This window comes from Corapipo altera, unplaced genomic scaffold (genome assembly GCF_003945725.1).
Source record: "Corapipo altera isolate COAL_440 unplaced genomic scaffold, ASM394572v1 301, whole genome shotgun sequence".
Lineage (NCBI taxonomy): Eukaryota > Metazoa > Chordata > Aves > Passeriformes > Pipridae > Corapipo > Corapipo altera.
In genome coordinates, this window is record NW_020884926.1 from 5,412,566 (window position 1) to 5,421,368 (window position 8,803).

Sequence of the window (8,803 nt, forward strand, 5' to 3'; positions counted from 1 at the left end):
CTACCCCAGCCCTTGGAGGAAAGTCTGCCCAGCTTCTCTGAAGGCATGTGTGTTGTTCTCTTCCATCAGTTCTCAACATGCCACTGTCTTGTCACCTCCTACACCACTGTCCATCCATCCCCCACAAGGCAGAAGACCACAGCTGCTCTCCCAGCAGGCTGCTGTCATCCCATCAGGCCACCCTGAATCACAGACACTGTCCAGCAAACAGCAATTTCAGCTGCAGAGCTGGTTTCAGCAAAGAGCCACCCCTTTATCACCTTTTGCTGCACTAGCTTGATCTGGGCAGGGGTAGACATTGAGCTTTTTCCTCTCTCTAATTCTGGCGAAAAGCTGTTCCCACAGGTGCCTGCTCCAGGAGCTTGCTGGAAGTACCACAACACAAAGCCACACACTACACAGGCATGCTCACAAGCATGTAGCCAAAACCTCACTGCTTTTAGTGCCTGAACTGCAAGTTTCTCCCCCAAGGACCAAATCTCAAGGTACCAGAGACATCAGGACTCTGCTATCAAGGATGGTCTTGCAGGAAAGGTTTTTCTGCTGCGGAGAAGGCACCTGATGCAACACACAGCTCCTGCTCATCACACCACAGACAGAATGAGATGGCCCTGCAGCAAGCACAGATCTGACAGTGATGGGGATGGTGTGCCTTGTGTAGCAGCCACTGCCCTTCGTCTCAGCAATGCTCCCTGTCCAGGGCCAGTCTCTCCCCACCGCAGCCTGGAGCAGGTCATCATCCCAGCCAGGGCATCACCTGCTGACAGCAGCCTCAGAGAAAAAGCCACTGGTGACTTCTCAGGGCTTCAGCATCCCCTTGCTTTGATCATCACCAGCCTGAGGATAAAAATAACCAGCTGTGGGTGCAGCGCTTTCTCACAGGGATCCCTTCAGCATATAAAATAGGAACACTCAGGAGAAAACTGGTGGAGTGGGCACTGACAGCTGTAGCAGAGACAACTCAGTGCAGGAGACTGGCAAAGGACTGTGGTCTGAACAGGTCCCCAGGAACCTCTCTTCACAACTCCACAAGAAAACAGCCTGTCCTGCTTTTGTTGCATGCATCAAAAGTGACCTTGAAACCTACTGCTGCTATGCCATTTCTATTGTACTGGCAGAATAGCTGCTGTGCCACTCTCGGCCAAGAATCCTGGCCAAGAGGCATTTCCCTGGCAGAGAACAGAGGCCTCAGAGCAGAGCAGGTCTCATCATGACGTTGTGGGTTTATAATTAATACCCATTTGTCTGCAAGCTGATCTGCTTGACCACATGCCAGCCCCAGAATTTCATCTGCATCCCCGTGGAGAGAGCTTGGCAGTCGCCAGGACCCACAGTCCCAGGCCCTGCTGCCTGTCTGGTGCTCCTATACAGGTCACACACAGCCTAGGATATCACTCTCCCCACCTCTGTGCACTTATCCTGCAATTAGCACTTGTTTATGCAAATGAGCGAGTTCATTAGCTCTCCTCCTCAATCTATCAATAGATGGAGTAGATAACCCCCCTCCAGGCCTAGGAATGTGAATGGTCACACCTGAACCTGCTGCTGCCAGGCAAGGCTGGGGTTTTTTTTACTATTTTTAATGCAAAAATACATCCAAAATCTTTCTGCTTCCGCAGCGACACTAGTCAAAAACAAAGCTTCCCCAGAGCCCTGTCGCAGCCAAGCACAGAGGGACGGGCAGTTTTCAGGTGTCCAACCATGCAGAGCGCAGAGAATGCCCACGGGAGAGGAGAGGGGTCACATCAGCGCTGGCACAGGCACGCTCCCCGCAGAGCTGTGGCTCAGCAAGGCCAGTGGGGCGACTCGGTGGCCTCCGACTGTCCCCTGCACTGGCTGTTGGAGGCTGGGCCAGTCCCACTTGCTGGGGCCATCTGGAAACTCTCAGATCTGCTGAAATGAAATTCGCCCAGAGCCCTCCTGTGAGCCGTGGGCAGGGTCAGGTTACTGACAGGGAGACCCGGAACGTAAACACACCGAGGTCTCCAGGAGGCGCAAAGACCACTCGTGCTGTGGCAGAAATACAGACCGGGATCTCAGGGAGGAACAAGGAGCGCCCGTGCTATGGCAGAAATACAGACCGGGGTCCTGTCACCCCTGCCCTGAGAGCAGGATGCCGGCGCACAGACTGGGAACAGCCTGTTCCCACCCTGCATCCCGCTGCACGCCGACACACGGCTGACACGCACGGAACATTGGCAAGCACGGTGGTCTTCAGCATCTGAGGGCTCCTCTGCCCCTCGCACGCCCCAGGGGCAGCCACACACCCTGGCGTCCCTGCCTGCGACACACACACACCCCTCACCACCCCAGGTTTAGGCCCGGTGCTGGGAAAGGCCTCTGGGATCAAGTCCAACCTACGGCCCAACACCACCTTGTCAACTAGACAACGGCACCAAGCGCCATGTCCAGTCTTTCCTTGAACACCTCCAGGGACGGTGACTCCCCCACCTCCCCGGGCAGCCCGGCCCGATGCCTGCCCGCGGGGGCTGCGAGAGCGCCTGAGGCGGCGGGCACGGGGTGAGGGCGCAGCGGGAGGAGCAGCCACGGCCGGCGGGTCCCTCGGGGGTGGTTGTTCGCGACTTCGGGAGCTCTCGAAGTACAGACACAGCGTTTCTAGCTCAGAAAGGAGTTTATGTTTATTCGGCTCGAGATGCAACGCGGAGGTTTCCGCAAACCAAGTACACCCAGGGCCAAAAAGCTACATCTTCTACACAGTAAAATCCGCATGAACCCGCCTATCTAACACATATTCTCCGCCTACCTAATGCATATTTATTTGGGCGATGTGACCTCGCGCAGTGCTTGAAACACAGAGTTCTTTCCCTCATTAAGCAGCTTCTGTTGCAGAAGTTATCTGACTACATCAGTCACCTTTACAAAAGGTGAGAAAAGTCAGCCTGGGGGACAGAGAATTCCACTGAAGACACCGCGGGGAGGCGGCGGCTCCGCCGCGGCCTCAAGATGGCGGCGCCGTGAGGGGGGAGCGGGCGGGGCGGGGGGCGGCTGTTGTGGAGGGTGTTTTTGTTCCCGCCGCCGCCCGCCCGCCGCGTCCACCGCGCCGCTCCCAATAAAGGTAAAAACCACGGCGATGGGGCTCGGGGCCGCGACCCCGTCGGGCTGTCCCGGCTCCGGCCGCCTCCGCCCTCGCTACCCCAGACCCGCGCCGCGGGCTCGCCTCGTTCCGCGGGGCTGAGGGACGGGAGGGTCCCTCCCTCGCCCGCAGGGTCCCTGCGAAGCCTTTCAGGAGGTTGAGGGGGGCCTGGGGGTGCCCCTGCCTGCATCCTGGCCGGGAGGGGAGACCCCCGCGGGTGCCCAAAAAACCACTTTGCCTCTCATTTAAAACACTACCCGCGTTCCCTCTGCCAAAGGGAGCTGGGTGATCCCATGTGGCAGGGGCTTTTCGTTTTGTAACCTGCACATAAAAGATGCTCCTGCCGGAATTTTGGCTCTACCTGCCCGCTGGGCACCTCTGACCCTCCACAGGTGTTTGTCATTAGCTGTGCATTAGGGCCCCTTTGAGCTGTGACCCTCTCCAGGACGTTTTTTAAAGGTAGGCTTGGAGGGGGTTTATCTTTTGCTTTCACACCTATGGCCACAGCACATTCCTCTCTAATCACGTCCACTAATCACATCTGTTCTTTGCCATGATCCATCAAGACTGGGACTTCAGGAGACAAATAAATAGGTTTTTTGCACAATACCAAAAAGCGAGCAGTCGGATCCATTTTTTCCTGTGTGATCTCCAGCTCGACAGAGCTGCTACAGAGGAGCAGTGAGAAGAGAGCAGCAGGGCTGACCCTGTTCCCAGGTCAGGTTAGATGTCTTACAGAAAGGTCTGTGGTGGGGTCTGGTCAGTAAAGCCCAGCTCCTCCCTACAGAGGGTGAGTCTTGGGGGCAGTTTGCTCTCCCATGCTGACACACCTATGGGCCAGACGTGACATAAGGCAGCAGGATTCTGCAGGGTTTTGATTAAGAGATGCCAAGTGTCTTGTGTTTGAGGAGGAATTTGGGTTAAAACCCCAGTCGAAGACAGGGTGATGCAGGAAACAGCCTGTCAGAGCACAAACTGGAACACAGGTCCTCTCCCAGCCTCTCGGCCCTCCTCATTTGCTCATGTTTCATCTCTTTCCACTATATTTTAACTGCCTCAACATGCACTTAAAGAAGGTGCCAAAGATGAGCCTGTTGTCACCTGAAAAGTGGCTCAGCAGTTATAGAGTTCTTCCAGGAGGTGGAGGAAGCGCATTGGCTTCCTGGGGTAAACCCCACTCGGCTTTCACAGTGCTGGATCTTCCTCTGCTGGGTCTTAGAGCAGGGTTTGAAGAGTTGTTGAAGGGCCTTTTGTGTTAATGGAATTTTGTGGCTGAGAAGGTGCCTCGGATGGCCCAAAGCAGGTGGAGACAGCGATGGAAGTCCAAGTGTCCATAGACTCAGCTCACAGTAATTGTGTGTACTTACGAAGTCTGAGGGAATTGGACCTGGTTTGGGGTGACCACACTTGAGAAATGTCATTTTCAAGCTTTTTTTTTTTTTTTTTTTAAATTCCCTGTGTGCTTAAACAGGCCTTTGGATCAAGGCACCTCAGGGATGTGTTGAGCCATGTCTGCCCTTGGCTGTGGGAACAGAGGTCTCCTGTGCTTCTACTGATGCAAAATGGGTCACAAAAACTGGTCTAGTGTCGTTTTGACAAGTCACAAATAAATTACAACACACTGACGTAAACCTGCCTTACAAACAGCAGTTCAAATGTCCAGCTTCTGTTTTTTGAGGATGTTAGGGGAACCTGCAAAATACGATTAGCACTTTTCAGTGTTCTTGGGAACAGTGATCTGTGGCTGAGCAGTGACTGGAGCAAACTGGCATTTTTTTGGGTTTGTGCAGCTTTTCCACTGCATGATTTTATTTGCTTTTTGAGGCAGCCCTCGTTTTGAAGAGTAACAGAAAAGTTAACATTAAGAGTTGGAGCAGAGCTGTTTGTTTTTCAATCTGTTTATATTTCTGTTCTGAGCATCAGTGCAGACAAAATGCGTGGGGTTCGAGCGGTATATTCTGCTGCCTTTAGAGACTGGGGAGCGCTGAATTTAGTCAAAGTGTTGCTTATTTTCCTCTGTTATCAGTCTGCACTGATGCTCTGAACTGCAACAAAATAGACTGAAAAACAAATTGGTGTGCCCTATCTCCTTGTGCTGGATTTCACATTATCCTCTGGGCGAGCTGCCTGCTCTGCCCCTTTGGAGCACCCCAGAGGCAAGTAATGACCCCTCAAGCCTCTTTCAGCAGTTCAAAGACTGAATTGCTTTTGGTGGGAGAGGTAAGAAAATTGAATTGCAGTCCTTGATTTTCTGGCTTTCCAATAACCCTCATTGTAAGATCATCATCTTGGTAACAAAAAAACCCAGGAAACTGGTAAACACACGCAGAAAATATTCAGATTGTGATTTAAGGCTGTCACTGCCCTTAACTCCTCAGAGATAAAACCAAAACATTGCCCCTCGTTTAGAGGCCAGTGTCATTCCCAGGGTCGAGGAACATGAGATGAATCCCAGCTTTCCATCCTGCTGAATTCACTGATTTCCATAAGAACTGTGAAATGAGCCTTTGAGTGGTTGTAAGTGGGCTGGGATGGGGCGAGCCCCTCTCACAGGGCAAGGAGCCTTTGTGGGCTGGCACCTGCTTCAGTGACCACTTGGGGTTTTAGCTCCCTGAGCAGAGGGTGCTGGGGAGCAGGAGGGTTGAGGGGTGCTCCTGTGAGTGCCTCCCGTCACCTCCAGCAGAAGTGGCATTTACTTAACACAGGGAAGTTGGATCCTTCCATTTTGCTTCTCTCTTTCTGTCCACTTTGCGTTTTGTTTTGTTTTGTTTTCTGCCTGCTTTGGTTCAGCTTTTTGGAAACTCACATAGGACTTGCTTTCTTCTACTTTCTCATCGGGTGTGCCGGCTGATTTTATGAAGCTTCATTATCCATGTGGGTGCTCCAAGTTATCCATCTCTGCCTGGCCCTGGGCAGTGCTGGGCTGTGCCGTGCCGGCAGCAGAGGGAGCAGCAGGCTGTGGGTTTGTGCCTTTCAGAACCACTGTGCTGGGAGTGCTTCATTTTTCGGTAGTGTGCAGCAATAGTAGTTGGTTTTGGGTTTATTTTAAAGCTACAAAAAGCCTTGCTCCAGGAGGAATTTCAGGCGTGGAACACATCCTCAAACTGGCCACTGAGATGGATGCAGAAAGAGCTTTTGGTGTTATTAATGGCAGCAGCTGTGTTGACCAGCACCTTGCAAAAGTCCTTAGTTCTGGCAGTGAGGGACATACAGAATCCTTTTGCTAAGACCATAGAGACATTAAAATTCTTTCTGTGCCTTGTGATGGGTGTTCTAAAGGTGTGGGTACTGTGGCAGCAGGAATTGTGAGGGAAGAGTGGTCTCATCCATGCAGCTTTGGAGCACCTGTCTCTGCAGAGTCTTAATTGCTAAAGTGCTTGGTCCTAAATTTCAATTATCTTTTGATGAACCTGGTGATGTGGGTGGCTTTTGAATCTGTTGGATCTAGATGGAAGTAATTATATGAATAATGAAGAGAAGTAATTTAATTTGGGCATTCTTTTTTTGTTGTTTGGATAGAATTGGGTGTCCATCTTTCCTCCTTCTCTGTGAAGAAAGGTTGTTGCTCTCAACAGATCTTTTTCCTGTTCTACTGTAGCTTAAAGAAAAAGACATGATTCCCTCAAACCGTGGAGTTGTGTGAGGGCAGGAATACCTGGGAAAAGGTGGAATGAGCTGGAACTGAACAGTGGAGGGTGATGTTTGCTGCAGACCTGTTCTGGACCACCTCTACTTGGGAGTTCAGAAGAAGGGGCATTTTGCTGAAGTGGGTGTCCTGAGAGCAATCACAGATGGCAACTGCTGCTTAAGGATAACGGGGGACATTTATTGACATGTTGTCAAGTAGAGCCTTAGGAACTTTAGGCACTGTTGAAAATTTGGCTTAAATTCCTTATTTCACAGTCTCACTGGAAGCTGGTGGAAGGAAAACTCTTAAGCCATCTTGGTGTTCTCCCTGGAAAGCTGGAAGGATGGGGTTTAAGATGTCCCATCAAAGGATTAATTTTGCAAAGCCTGTTTCTTGTGCAGCTCAGATGGGCAAATGCCCTGTCTCCTTTGTCCCCTTTGTGACTCAAGTGAGTCAGACTTTGTCTTGGTTTACTGGCAATATGTCTCAGGAGGGCTGCAGAGAAGCAGCTTTAAGATGAAGACGTGACAGTTGGCCATTTCTTACCAGTGCTGCTGGCAGAGGCAGACAGCTCATGTTCTGTCAGCACTCACTGCTGCTGAAGGATCAGTTACCTGCTCTCAGAGATTCCCAGTTCCACCCAGTCCCCCAGCCAGCTCTCCCAGAAGTCATCCAGAGGACGGCTGGGAGATGAAGCCAGACAAACTCAGGTGAGAAAGAAGACATGTAAATTAACAGTTAGAATAACTGTGGTGGTGGAGGGTCCTCCCCCTAAAAATCAGTTCTTATCATGACTAGGCACCTTGCTGGAAGAGAGGCTTTAGCCAAACCCATGTTATGAGCCTGGAAATCTGGGAGGCAGTGATGGATGAGGAATCAGATTGCTGGTGTGGTCCCTTCTGGCTCTAAGCTTTGAATAAAAGCCTGAAGTGTGCTCTAAGTAGGGGGCAGTTGCCTTGAGGCTGGTCTTGGCCAGCACCCCTTGTTACAAATGCCTATTCTCTTTGGCAGTACTGGGTTGTTGGGTCCCTATAAATAAAGAGGTAAAATGTATTTAAACAAATATGTCTGTGCTAATTGCTTAGGACACATTTTCCAGAAGAAGGGGACATGCTGCTAAGCTGCTTAGAGCTTCACTGTTTCGAGCTGTCATGAGCAAATATGTCTTCTATATTCCTGCCAGGAATAGAGGGAGCAGACGGTGCTGCTGCTTCCTCCAGCTTGCCACGGTGCAAGCAATAGGTTTCATGCAGAAGGCTGTTCATGGCAAAGTGAGCAGACGTCTCTTCCAGGACATCGATGTTTCCTGCTTGTCCTTTTGTAGGAAGAGCCACAACTATTATTATTTAACCAGCAGACCCAATTTCATCTCAGATACTGGAAGTCCTTCAGCTTCAGGAAAGAGTGGGTAGACTGAAAATGCTATTTACATTGAGCCTGGCAAAAGAATCAGGTCTTTCTCCTCTCCCACGGCCAGCAGTGACTCTGCTCACGGCAGCTTGATTCCTTGTGATTTACAACAGCGTGGGAGGAGAGCAGAGCCCACATGTTGGATAGGCTGGAAGTGCAGGTGGCCAGCCCTGTGCAAGGCTGAAGGGGTGGATCTGGTGCAGCAAAGATGAGCTGCAAACCAGCCAACCTTTGGTAGCGATGTGCCCGGAGGAGCTCTGTCTCTGAGAAGCAGGAGGATGGGCTATCATTCCACTCAGGTTTTCCTGCCTTCCAGAGAAGGACCTAACCACCGTGTGCTCTTGCTTCACAGGCACCCAGATGGGGAGCAGGACACCTCTGCTTTGAGGTGATGGCAAAACCATCTGGGATCTTCACCTGGTGATTGAAAAACATGTTCCATAGCACTTCACCTTTAAAGCCTGTGGGAGTTCTTGGCCACTCAGGAGAGCTCTCCTGCGTGGCTGGGATCCACCAACCAGTTGCTCAGCTGTCTGTACCTCTGCAATGAGGTGATGCCTCTTGGCTTCTTCTGTCTTCCCACAGCCACCACAGGCAGTGCCACTCAGAAGGTCAGCTGGGGTCCTGCCTGCCTGTGGGCAGGAAATCCTACTTCCCACAAAGGCTGAGCT